This window comes from Crocuta crocuta, unplaced genomic scaffold (assembly GCF_008692635.1).
Source record: "Crocuta crocuta isolate KB4526 unplaced genomic scaffold, BGI_CrCroc_1.0 scaffold113, whole genome shotgun sequence".
Taxonomy (NCBI): domain Eukaryota; kingdom Metazoa; phylum Chordata; class Mammalia; order Carnivora; family Hyaenidae; genus Crocuta; species Crocuta crocuta.
This window is the reverse complement of record NW_027530368.1, coordinates 1,811,256-1,825,141: the sequence shown is the minus strand read 5'-3', so window position 1 is coordinate 1,825,141 and position 13,886 is coordinate 1,811,256. Positions and strand designations below refer to the sequence as shown.

General features: G+C 44.4%; 1 protein-coding gene across 1 annotated transcript in view; it reads left to right on the top strand.

The window, feature by feature from the left end:
* Nucleotides 1-8,911: 8,911 nt before the first annotated feature.
* ACTG2 (actin gamma 2, smooth muscle) overlaps nt 8,912-13,886 on the top strand; it is a 21,928-nt gene continuing 16,953 nt past the window's right edge. The window contains exon 1 of the mRNA XM_077766184.1: nt 8,912-8,958. The gene's annotated coding sequence lies outside the window, so the exon portion shown is untranslated. The remainder of the gene's footprint in view (nt 8,959-13,886) is intronic.

Here is a 13,886-nt window from a genome sequence, read left to right as displayed (position 1 = left end):
TCGACTCAGGTCATAATCTGGCAGTTAGTGAGTTCCAGCCCTGTGATGGGCTCTGTTTTGACCCCTCAAAGCCTGGAGCCTGCTTTGGATTCTGTGTCTCTCCCTCTCTCTTTCCCTACCCCACTTGTGCTCTCTCTGTCTCTCAAAAATAAATAAACATTAAAAAGGAAATATAACAAAAATGTTAATGTAGTAGCAAATAGGGGTGCGTGGGTGACTGAGTTGGTTGAGCATTCAACTTCTGCTTAGGTTGATCTCTTGGTTGGTGGGTTCCAGCCCCTCATAGGGCTCGCTGCTGTGAGTGTGGAGCCCGTTTGGGATCCTCTGTCCCTCTGTCTCTGCCCCTTCCCTGTTTGTGCTCTTCCTCTCAAAAACAAAACAAACATTTAAAAAATATACATACAGTAGCAAATAAAAATATAAAAACCTAGTTAAGGAAAACAGAACTGTGCGGGACCTACATGATGAAATCTTTGCGATGTTATTGAGGAAGATAAAGTTTTGAATACATGGAAAGACATAAATGGGAAGTCCAACCATATAAAAATATGAACAGTATATAAATTAGTATAAAATTCAATGGAATTCCAGTTCGGATCTCAAATTTTTTTAGGGGGATTTGGTGAAAGACTTTCACAAAATGGTTTTAAAGCTTTTCTGGAAGAATAAATGAACAGTTATAACCAAGAAATGTTTGAAAGAGAGTAGCAATGCAATATTTACTTCTGCAGATATTAAAACCTAGAGCTGTATTTAAAATGGTGAGATACAAAGATGCCTGGGTGGCTCATTTGGTTGTGCGTCTGGTTCTTGTCTTAACTCAGGTCATGATCCTGGAGTTGTAGGATTGAGCCCCGCATCAGGAGCGTGGGCCCTGCTTGAGATTCCCTCCTTCTGCCCCTCTCCCACACTTATGTGTGCTCTCTAAACAAACAAACAAACAAACAAACAAAATGGTGAGGTGCTAACACAAAAATAAGTAGGCAGATAGAGGAAGAAAGCAGAGTACAGAAAGAGAGAACATTTCAAATCATGGAGATGGTGTTGACTGGTTTGTAAGTGATATTGACTAGTTAACAAATAGTGATGGATAGTAGCTCTTGGAGGAACAGAAAAGACAGGGAAGTCTGAACCTATCTCATAGTTTACATTAGAATAGATTTCAGCAGGATTCAGTGGGGGTTTCAATATAAGATATGAAATAACAAAAGTGTCAGAATAAAATATAGGCGAATATTTATATAATTATGAGTTGAGGAATGATTTCTTTAAACATGGCCCAAAGGTACATACCATGAAGGATAAGACAGATGTTTTTATGTTAAAGTTAAAACTTTATCAGAGTAGCATTTATCTTCGGAGTATTATTTACTGGGAGAAGTTACATGCAAACCTGATTTGGGTGTGGTTACATGGGTGTAAAGACTCACTGCACACTTAAAATTTGTATGTGTGCTATTCTTCAATTTGAAAAAATTTTAAGTAAACTTCTGGTTGGAAAATGATATCAAGAAAATAAGTTTTGAAAAAATGAAAAATAAGAAATATTTGCTATATTTACAATATACAAAAAGTTAATTAATATCTCTAGTATGTAGTTATTGTAAATCAATAAGAAAAGATTAAACACCTTAATAACAATTAAAAATGCACAAAATGAATACATATTGAAAAGAAACAAGAAAAGATGTATAACTCATTAATAACCAAATACATGCAAATTTAAACCCAAGATAGCATTATTTTTTACCTATTAGATAGCAAAGATTAAAAGGTTTGATGCTCTTAGCTAGGTTGTAAGGAAATGAGCACTCTTGTACTTGAGTGGGAGAATAAATTGCAATTACTTTCTGGAGGTCTGGCTTAGCAAAATGATTTATAATTAAAATGTGCATTCTGCTTGACCAAGAAATTTCTCCTTTTGGAATGATCCAAGGAGATAATCCCACAGGTACACAAGCATAAGTAAAAACATACTCATCGCAGTATTGTCTATAATAGCGACAAGTTGGAAACTAGTTAGACAGCCAATCAGAAAAGGACTGAAATACATTGAAATATATACAGCCAATAAAATAGATGCTACTGAAAATATATATACTTATGGACACAGAAAAAAGAAATTCCAAGATATCATGTTAAGGGGTAAAAGTGGGATTTTTTTCATTTCTTCATGTAACAGATATTTATTGAGTGCCCGCATATGTGAGGCCCTCCGCCAGTCACAAGGGATGTAGCAGTGAGAGAAAAAAAGTAAGAACAATTACTGCCTTCCCGGAGCTAATATCCTAGTGGCAAATGAAAAATAATAAAAACTGGAATAAATTATGTAGTTATAAAGCAGCGTGTACAGTACAGTAGCATTTTTCTAAATGTGTATTTGTATGGAAAATATTTGCAAAGAGTTTAATTCATAGCGGCTTTCTGTATGCTGGGGATTTTCATTTTCCACTTCATACTTCTTTTTCCCCTGAAATGTTTTGAGTGCGCACTCCTTTTTAATCAGAAGAAAACAAATGAATCTCAATTTTGACAAAAAGAAAACGGTAAAAGGAGTATCTGAATAAATATATTTGCCAGTTTCCTTCCCCCACCCCCAAGAAATGAAAAGATCAACAACTCCCAAGTGGAAGAAATTTTTTGACATGAGAAAAAAGTGCTCAGATACAACTCAAGACCACAGTGTGTGGAGCACCATTGCTGGTGGGGATGCGAAATGGGTATAGCCACTGTGGAAGGCCGTTTGGAAGTTTCTTACAAAACTAAACACACCCTCACTATATCACTCTGGAGTCACACCTCTTGTATACAAATGGGTTGAAAATTCATGTCTCTACAAATACTTGCTCAAAGATGTTTGGAGGAGCTCTATTCATAATTGACAAAACTTAGAAACATCTACAATGTCCTTCTGTGACTGAATGGATAAATAAACTGTGGTACCTCCAGAAAGTGGGCTGTTATCCCTCACTAAAGAGAAATGAGCTATCAAACCATAAAAAGACATAAGGGAACCTTAAATGCATATGGTTAAATGAAAAAAGCCAATCTAAAAAGGCTTCACAAAAATAAAATAAAATAATAAAGATGCTACATAGTGGATGATGAACTATATGACATTCTGGAAAATCAAAACTATGAGACAATGAAAAAATCAGTGACTGCCAGGAGTTGGAGTGGGTGAAGACGGATGAATGGATGGAGCACAGAGGGTGTTTAGGACAGGAAAACTATTCTGTATGACACCTTAATGATGGATACATGTCATCAGACATTTGTCAAACCGTATGGAAAGCACAACATCAAAAGTGAACTCCAAAGTAAACTATGGTCTTTGGGTGATAATGACATGTCAGTGTAGGGTCATCGATTGTAGCAAATGTACCAGTCTGGTTGGGGATGATAGTGGGGGAGGCTATGTGTGTGGAGGGCTAGAGCATATATGGTACATCTCTGCACTTTCTGCTGAATCTTTCTGTAAACTAAAACTACTCCAGGGACGCCTGGGTGGCTCAGTTGGTTGAGCATCTGGCTTCAGCTCAGGTCATGATCTCATGGTTTGTGGGTTCGAGCCCTGCATCAGGCTCTGTGCCGACAGCTCAGAGCCTGGAGCCTGTCTTCAGAATCTGTATCTCCCTCTCTCTGACCCTCCCCTGCTCACGCTGTCTCTCTCTTTCTCTCAAAAATAAATAAAACATTAAAAAATTAAAAACTACTCCAAAAAATAAATATTTATTATTATTATTTTTAGAACGCACAAGAGATATCACCTCACACCCATTAGGATGGCTGCTATCAAAAAATGCCAGTGTGGATGTGGAGAAATTAGAACACTTGTACACTGTTGGTGGGAATGTAAAGTGGTATAGCTGCTATGGAAAACACTGTGGTTGTTCCTAAAACAAACTTAAAATAGAATTGCCATGTGACCCAGCAATGCCACTTCTGGATATATATGCCCCAAAGAATAGAAAGCAGTGTCTTGAAGAGGTATTTGTACATTCATGTTTATAACAGCATTATTCACAGTAGACAAGAGGTAGAGATAAACCAAGTGTCCTTCGATGGATGAATGAATAAATGTGATATATACATGGAATGGAATATTACTCAGCCTTAAAAAGGAAGGAAATTCTGACACATGCTACCACATGGACGGCATTGACCACATTGAGGACATTACAATAAGTAAAATAAGCCAGTCACAAAAAGACAAATACTGTACGATACCACTTACATAAGATACCCAGGGTTGTCAAAGTCACATAGACAGAAAATAGAAGCGTGGTCTCCAGAAACTGGAGAAAGTTGTTGTTTCATGGGTACAGAGTTTTATTTTTGCAAGATGAAAACATTGTGGACATTGCACAGTAAAGTGAAGTACTTAACATTACTAAACTGTACACTTAAAAATGGTTAAGATGGTAGGGGCTCCTGGGTGGCTCAGTTGGTTAAGCACTGAATTCAGCTCAGGTCATGATCTCACAGTTCATGGGTTCAAGCCCCACACTGGGCTCTGTGCTGACAGCTCCGAGCCTGCAGCCTGCTTCAGATTCTGTGTCTCCCTCTCTCTGCTCCTCTCCTGTTCATGCTCTGTCTCTCTCACAAATAAATAAACGTTAAAAAATATTTAAATGGTTAAGATGGTACATTTTATGTTATGTATAGTTTACCACAATTAAAAATAAAATAATGAATAAAAAAGTAAAAGAAGCACCCAGCCTTCCTAAGAGCATTACGAAACACAGACAGCAAAACGGAAAGAACTCTGATAAAATAAACTTCAATAAGGTGAGTGCTTCCAGACAAAATAAAAAAGCAAATGTTAAACTGGAAGGAAGATACGTATTTGCAACTGTTGGGATAGGCTAAAGACTAATAGTAATCACTGATGAAATGTACCAAGAACTCTTATAACTCAAGAAGATTAAAGTGAACCATCCAATGGAGAAATAGATGTGAACCAGCCATTCTCAGAGAAAGCCCCCTCCTCCAAAAAAAGTTAGTAAACGCCAAATGACTTCATTCTCATTAGTTACCTAAAAATTTTATATTTCTATTTTAAAGCAAGAAGGTGGCAGGCCACCTGGCTGGCTCATTTGGTAGAGTGTGCAACTCTTGATCTCGGGGATGGGAGTTCAAAGCCCCACATTGGGCATGGAACCTACTTTAAAAAATAAAAAGTGGGGTGCCTGGGGGGCTTAGTCGGTTAGGCGTCCAACTTTCGCTTGGGTCATGATCTCGCGGTTCGTGGGTTCGGGCCCCGCGTCGGGCTCTGTGCTGACTGCCAGCTCAGAGCCTGGAGCCTGTTTCAGTCTGTGACTCCCTCTCTCTCTGACCCTCCCCTGCTCACGCTGTCTCTCTCTCTCTCTCCTAGAAATAAATAAAAATAAAACATTAAAAAAAATAAAAAATAAAAAGTAAAACAAGGTGCTAAGTTTCTCCTTTTGGATTAGGAAAAATTTGAAAGACGGCTGATTGCCACATGGTTCTCTAGGGCACAAGGAGAGCCACAAAGGCTCAGCTGGACAACTACCTACTGAAGAATATAACTCAAGATGCAAACATCAATTTCCAATTTTTCTTTTTAAAGAAAAGCCATGGGTGTTATTACTTTTATAAGTGGGGGGCGGTTCTGGTGGTGGAATGCTTCTAAGGTGATGAGTCATGAAAATTAGCATTTTTCCAAATGTAATAAATATAATGGACAAAAAAAAATCATTGAAAAAAATCATTGATACTCAGTGTCTGAAGTGTGTGAAGAAGGAAAGGAAGTGGTCTCAGACACTATTGGCAGGAGCAAAAACTTGTACAACCTTTTAGGAAGACAGGTTGGCAGTTTCCACCAATATTTCAAATGTTCTCGTCTGATCAAATAATTCTGCTTTAAGAAAAATTATGTAGATACACACACAAAAACATGAAAGCACATATATAAAGTTTTATTACTTTTAGCAATGTTTACATAAGAAAGAAATTGGAAATGATCCAAAAGTCCATCAATAAGATATGTTTAAATAATTCATAGTATATCCCTACTAGGGAAAACTACACCAAGGTCTAAACAATTACCTGAACTGATTTGGAAAGACATCCAAGAATGTTATTAAGAGAACATGGCAAGTTTCAGACAGTTGTAAAGAGGTGTCTGGGTGGCTCAGTGGGTTGAGCCTCTGACTTCGGCTGGGGTTATGATCCCCTAGTTTCTAAGTTCAAGCCCCACATTAGGCTCGCTGCTGTCAGTGCAGAGCCCGCTTCCAATCCTCTGTCCTCCTTTCTCTCTGCTTCCACCTCTCAAAAAAAATAAAAGCAAACATTAAAAAAAGTTAAGAATAGTTGTAAAACCATATGTTATAATCCCATTTTTATAAAGTGATATAAAAGTGTAGAAAAATCTGGAAAACATTGGAAGGAATACCCATCATACTGTTAACTGTGGTCATCTTTGACTCAGGTCTATGTGAGATTGCAGGAGATGTTTTCTAAAATACACATTTTTGTACCTGAGGTTTTTTTCATTGATTTTTTAAACTGGGGGGGGGGGCATAAACAAATTTAAGGGTGGGTTTCCTCATAGTATAAAATGCTGAGTACCTCCAGTACCTCGTTTAGCCTCTTGCCTTCCTACCCTTCCTTCTCTCTATCAAAGTCAAGGCAGACCTCACCTCCCTAAGAATTTCCTAAGAGCTTCAATTTATTCAGTTATCCTTCCTTTCTGATCTCTGGGTTCTTTGGACTATGAATCACAACTAACTCCCTTTGATCATAGGCTTTTTATTGTTTACCAGCTCACTGTGCAAACAAAGGTGTATGTCCGGCCTCAGTGCTAAACGCTTAGAAGGAAACAGAGCCAGCCCTCACACTGTGAAGGGAAACGATGCCCTCTTTGGATTCCTGATCAGGACGAGAGACACTACTCCCCACCCAAGGAGGGAGACTCGGAAGAGGAGCTCATGACCTGGGCACTCGCTCTCAGCTGCCTCGGCCGGTGAGGACTGACAGCACTCTGTCCCTGCTGGACAGCTCCCACTGTATCCGCTGCCTTGCATGGCCCATCATCTAGTGAGGGCTTTCCAGGAACCTGAAAGGCTCAGGGAAGTTTCCTATGGGGCCTGGAGTTTAGACTTCACACTAAGCACTCAGTTCAGTTGTCAAAAGGTAACTATACCTCATGATGGCTACAGTGACCCTTCTCCACAGGGGACAATCACAAGCCCTCATGTACAGCCTTCACTAACCTATCCTCTGGGATTTCCCCCTCCGTATCTACATCTGTTAATCCTCAGTTAATGAGGAAGACAGATCTGCACCAGGCCACTGCACCAGGTCACCCAAAACCATGTAGAACTCCCATGCAGTATCCCCAGAGTGGGTGCAGTTGTGCCTCTCTGGACAGCTAAAAGCTGAAGGGAAATGCCATTCATACCTGGAAAAAAAGTCCTGTGTGCCCTACTCACCTGCTGCCCACCCCCACAAGCTCCTTAGTCTGAGCTGAGTCACAGGGTGGGAGTGGGGGCATGTTCCCCAGGACACCTTAAGCAGGTATTTGATACATGCTTCTTCTGATAAAGGGTAGGTATCCTGGGCACCCCCAGAGTTCCTAAGTCCACCCATTTGGGTGAAGCATGAGAATGTGCATTTCTAGCAGGTTACCCCGTCATGTGGGCTCTGCCTTCCAGTTAGGCTGGGGCTCTTGGGAATCACTGGGTTTGAAGATGGGGCAGGGTCAGGAAACCCAGGTGGGAAGCTGGGTCAAGACCAGAGCCTGAAGCAGAGGGGGGCCAGCAGGGGTGGGAGGGAGGCTGCAGAGCTGAGGGACATCTCCAAGGGAAGGCCACCAGGAAGAGAGCCCAGCTGGCTGCGCTGCATGGGAGGAGGGTGCCTAGACTGACTTGGAGTTGCTCACCTGAAGGACCAAAGGGAAAGATTCTGAGGTGTGGAACCCAGGAGGCACAGAAGCTCTGAAGAGAGGACAGGGGTACAAGTTTGGAGGATCATCTGGGTAAAGATGCCCGATAGGCACTGGGTCATTTCAGCCTGGATTAGGCATCAGGTGTGAGGACTGTGGGAATATGGGAGCCAAGGGTACTTGCCACAGCGCTGACGGCTGATCATGTGGGCAATGGAACAGCTACCCAGGGAGAGTACATGACTTAGGAAAAGAAGAGCAAGAGCCACACAGCTGTGGAAACATCTACAGGCTTGTGAGTCTCATTAGGGGTGTTAAGACAGCTCCCTTGGTCTGTAATTCCCCAAACTTAGGGATCAGCAGAGGGAAATCCAGGGGACAGTGAAGTTCCAGAGGGGGCTGAAGGTGTCCTGGGATGCCCAGGTTGACTCAGCCCAGCATTTAGTAGCTCGTGTGAGGGACAGTGGGTAAGGAGGGCACATGGGATTTCCTTCTGGATGGCATTTCCCTTCAGCTTTTAGCTGTCCTGGGCTTGTACCAGACGAGGCACGACTGCGCCCACTTTGGGGCTCAGCATGAGTGTCCCAGGCCGACCCGGGGTGGGGGTGGGGGGCTGCAGGCAGCAGGGCCTAAGGAGGGAGGTGCGGAGGGAGGAGGCCTACTGCCATTCTTGGTATGGTTCTCTCTCCAGGAGCGGAGCCGTATCTGGCCTCACTCTGGGCAGCTTATAAGGCCTGGTGTGAGTTTTGTTGATGCAAGTGCAGCATAAAAGGAACAAATCCGCCAGCACCAGGGCTGTTGCCACTGGAGTCCTTTTGCATACATTTCTCAAATGATAATTCACTCTACCCAGCCCCTTTCCCCACCCCCCAAGGCCGATTTATTGAAAAAACCACCTTATATGGTAATATTGTTAACACACCGTCAGCTGGCCTTTTTAGGGACTCTGTTTAAAGAAGATCCGCCTCTGGGGTTTTATATTGCTCTGGTATTTATGCCAAAGACACACCAGCCCTCCGTCACTGGGAGAAGGACCTCTCGTACACTCGGTGAGTACTATACACAGAGCTTCTGCCATCCCTTCCTTTCTGAGGCTGCCTGGCCCCCTGGGTGCGGGAGGCGCCTCCAGATTGGCCTGGCCTCCGTGACGCTGGCCCAGCTCACACGTCAAGGCACTCGGTGGGCAGTGGGGCCTCGGAGCATGCTGCTGCCTTCCAGGAAAAGGCATTTCTGGCCATGGGGCATCCCAGACAGCCCTGCAACTGGGTGTCGGGTGGGATATAGCACCTGTGGTCTCTACTCACCCTGTTCACCTGGGCCACGGCAGACCCATACCCTCACAGCCTTTGGCATGGCTCTGAATGCCTGGGAGGCTGTTTTAGGGGACCAGGATCCATGAGATGTCTGTGCTGGGAATGGAAGTGTGTTTCCTACAGTCCCCTTGTGGGTCTCACTATTCTTTGATTCGTGCTTGGCTGAGATGAATGGAGAATTTTCTCAATCCTTGAAGGCTTCAGGGTCACTGGGGGATGTGCAAAGTCAGGGTTGGGGCACGGGCTAGTGTCCTGAGGCATCATGCAGATTTAGGGCCGGCGGGAACAGGAGAGCCATCTAATTTATTCTGAGGGCACTGAGGCCTGGAGAAGTTAAGTGACCTGCCCAAAAGGCTCACACCCAGCTGTGAAACCACCTACCAACGCCTTTACCCTGCCTTCCCATCCCCCTGCAACACACCCACGCACAAATCATTAAGAGGGCTGTTTCCACTTTTGTGACCAGAGTTGCTAACATCGGTTTGTGGCTGAGGCAGCTTGGTGCAATGGTGGAGCCCTTGGAGGCAGACTGCCCAGAGTCACTCAGTGACCTTAGTGTTCTCACCTGTAAAATGGGAGTGCTAGTAATAATACCTTCTTGGTGGTGATGTTGTAGGGATTAAATGAGACAATACCTTTATAAAGTGCTCAGCTGAACACTGTCAGGCCCTGGCCTTGAGTGCTTTAAGTATCACCTGCAGGGCTTGTTAAAACACTGATTGTCCTACACCGCGCCCTAGATTCTGATTCGGTAGGCTGGAGTGGGGTTTGATAATCTGCATTCCTAATAAGCACCCAAGTGATGTTGAGGCCGCAGGTCTGGAACCACAGTTTGCACAAGGAGGCACTCAGTGCTTGCTTTTTACTATTCAAACAAGTTTAGACTTTGAGGTTAGCGGAAAAGAAATCGAGCTTCCTCTGGTGGAGACGGATGGGTACTGGAGAAAATGCAGTGATCAATGAGATACTACGTGCCAGGTCTAGGATACCATATGGGCAGTATGACATCATGACTTTGAGGCTAGAGTTCTTATCTCCTTTCCTTTGCTCATCCCACCAACATTTATTGAGTACTTATTATGTGCCAGGTTCCTGCTCTTTAGGGACAGTGTAGAGGCTTCTGCAATCACTAGGAGAGATGAACAAACAAACAGATAAAGCCTGGGAGTAGCCCTCACTCAGCCCAGGAGTTATCTGGGAAGGCTTCCTGGAGGAAGGTTACCTGACCTGGGTGCTGAAGTAGGACTGGTCCCCATATCAGGGAAGCATAGTCTTTGGACTGTTTAAGTGGCTCAACCACACTGAATTTAGATTTCAAGACAGGAAGCAGGGACAGTTTAGGACAGAGGGGCAGGCAGTGCTGGATTACTAGGCTTCCTACACGGAAGGTTTAGGCAAAGGGGGACCACAGAAGCGTGACCGCAAGAGATCTGCTCTTTGAAGGGACTGCTCTGTCAGCGGTGAGGAGACTGGACTGGAACAGGGCAAGAAGGCTACCACAGGGTGCAGGGGTCCTGAGCTGGGGCACTGCTGAGTGGCGCGGAATTAGAAATAAGAAGGCCTGAGGATTGGTTGGGAGGTAAGTGGGAGGAGTCGGGGTGTTGGGCGTGGCCTCCAGGGTGGGCGGTGCTATTCTCTCGCGGTGCGGGGGCGGGGGGTTCCAAGTAGAGGATGGAGATGAAGGCCGAAGCCCCGGAGATGGAGTCGAGGGCCTAGTGGGTCTGGGGTATCGATGCCCCGCAGGCAGTCGGAGAGGGGTCTGGACTGGAGCGGAGCCGGGCAAGCAAGTGAGAGAGGCTCGGGTAAAAGAACAGGCCCAAACGGCAGATTCCTGAGGATAAGAAATATTACTAACCAGAAGTCATTTTTAATTTAAGTAAGTATACCTACCAAGTCAAGATAACATAAAGTTGATTAGAGATGCTGCTGCTAGAAATTTCACCTCAGGAGTGTTTTTCGTTAAATTATTTCTCTCTGCCGGGCTAATTGCACGGATATGTGCGTCTGCAGATTGTTACAGGCAGCTGCTGAATGCCGTTTGAAGCCCTCACTCCAAAATATTTCTCCCACTCTTGAAGTCCCACCATCTGAGAGGCCTTCCTTTTAGGGCTTACGTTTTGCACTGAAATGAAAATGCCTTTGGAAAGTGGCGTAAATTCTGTCTTCCCTTCAGTAATCATTGATCTGTGAAGTGGATGGTTCAACCCTTCCAATATGACAGACTTCATTTATGGGAGCAAGTTCTGATGGAGAAGAGTAAGAGGAATCATAAGAACTATGATTTTGCAGGGCTTGGCAAACTTTTCCCGAGGAGGGCCAGAGAGTAAATATTTTACACTTTGCAAGTCTAAAAGTTTCTGTGGCAGCTACTCAAGGCTTCCATCGTAGGGATAGCGGCCATAGACAGTCTGTAAATGAACAGATGTGGCCGTATTCCAATAAAACTTTATTGATAGGCACTGAAATTCAAATTTCATATAATTTTCTCAGATCATAGAATATTATTCTTTGGCGTTTTTGCAACTATTGATAAAATGTCAAAGTCATTCTCAGCTGATGGGGTGCACAAAGATAGGCACTAGTTTGCTGTCCCCAATTTACAATTTTAAAGCGCTTTCGAAATAATGGCATTTCATTTGCTCCATGATCCCAGGAGATCGATGTTAACCCTTTCCGTCTTACAGTTGAGGAAACTGAAGGCCAGAGGGGGATTCAGGGGAAGGGGGTGCCCTGAGAGAGGAGAAGGGGAAAGAAAGCGGAGCTGGAGGGAACTCTGAAGCCAAATCTCCTTCAGAGTCTCCAGAGTGACAGGTTGGGGGGTGGGCGAGGGCTAATGTCTCTGCCCTCGTGTTTGCCTGAGGGTGGCCAGAGAGATGAGTAAGGTAATACATTTTTTGCACTCACTGTGTCTTTGGGTTTGGGCCACCCTAGGGGCGGGGATGGAGCTGGGTTTCTAACTCTGTGAAATCCTCAGTGAAGACCAGATGTAGTACGTGCTGAAAGAGCCAGAACAATTCTGTTGGCTTTCTGTGAGCACAGAGCGGTTGTGACCCCAGGAAACCGCAGTGACTTTGGCTCTGGTTCAGCTGACACGCTCCAGCCTAGCCACAGATTACCAGCAAGCAGCTGAGGAAGGTCTAGAATTTCTCTTGGCAAAGCCATTCCAGGAGAGCCTGGCTCCGTGGTGAAACCCTTCTTCCCAGGCAGTGTGGGGCCCCGTGGAGGCCCCGCTCCAGGCCAGCAGCCCTACCCCTGCCTTCACCTCTGTCACTTCTCATTTGGTTCTAACTTCAAAAAAGCAGATTTAAGTCCAGCTAAAGTGCTGCAGGATGGCATCGTCGACTTGACAGCTTTAAGTTGCTTTGTGGCTTGTCTCAGCTGCTGCTCCGCTTGGGAAACAAAGTCCAGTACTCTCTTTCTGTGTGTGGGGAACTCAGCGGGAGACAAAAGGGTTCATTGAAAAGCCAGACAGGCTTGAACTACAAATCACACCAGAGAGGGATGCTGAGGGGACCCTACAGGGAGATAGTCACAGAGATGCAGCTTTGCCTCTCGGCCAACTTCTAGCTTTTGAGGTGGTTTTCCCTTCACGGTGGACCACCTGCTGGAACAGGGCAGTGCAACCATTTGCCAATCAGCTGGTGGAGAGAAAACTGTCCCCATGTGATTCAGATCAGGCCCGTGTGAGCAAGCTGTCAGGAGACTGGACTGCGAGGACACAGGGATCCCAGGCGCAGGGCAGATCAGGTCTGGGAAGGGGCCACTCAGATGCTGGGGTTATCACCCAACATTTATTGAGCACCTGCTGTGTGTTAAGCACTGAGTTCAGTTTGGGGGCTGTAAACATAAACCCAAACTTAGTCCTGGCATAGGAGGGGTGCAGAGGCTCAGAAAGAAGTGAACACAGATCCTTTTGTTTAGGGCTTTTGCTGCCAACGGCTCTAGAGAGATGGAGAGGCAGAAGCAAAAACACCAAACATGGAGACGTTAGGACAGTTTCACTAAGGAAGGTGGCAGCTTCCGGCCTTGGAACCTGTTCTGAGTTGATGCCAGCCCTGCCTCTTCTTGGCTGAGAGACCTTGGGCCAAGTTCTGTCCCTTCTCTGAGACTTGGTTTCCAAATCTGTAAAATAGGAATAAGAATATCTTCCCTTGGGGCTTTTATGAGGATTAAATAGATAATCTATGTGAAGAGTCCCACAGTTTCAAAAATTAAAAATACGTTTTTACCAAAAATGGAAACATGGAAAATACTGGTATGTTTCACCTAGCAATGCCGCTCATGCCTTTTCTGTTGCATTCACTGTTCTGCGTTCTCCATTGTACAAAGGTTTCTGGCCGTTACTTTACAAACCAATTTATTGTTCAACAACTTCTTTTGATATTAGGTGGCTTCTAATTTTTGGTTATTATAAGCTGTGATGAACTCGTTCTTAGCCAAACCTTTGAGGGTCTCCCGAGGATAAAATCCTAGAAGTGCCTCGTGGAGTCAAAAGTTAGGTACATTTTTAAGACTGCTGACAAGGTTTTTAGAAGTTCCTTTTTGAAATGCAGTACAATTTGACACTCCTCAGTTGTGAATGCAAACCTACCTTCCCACACCTTTGCCAGCTGGCTGGGGTGGGGGGGGTGGGGGAGGGCAAGAATCAGACATGGGAGTTCAGC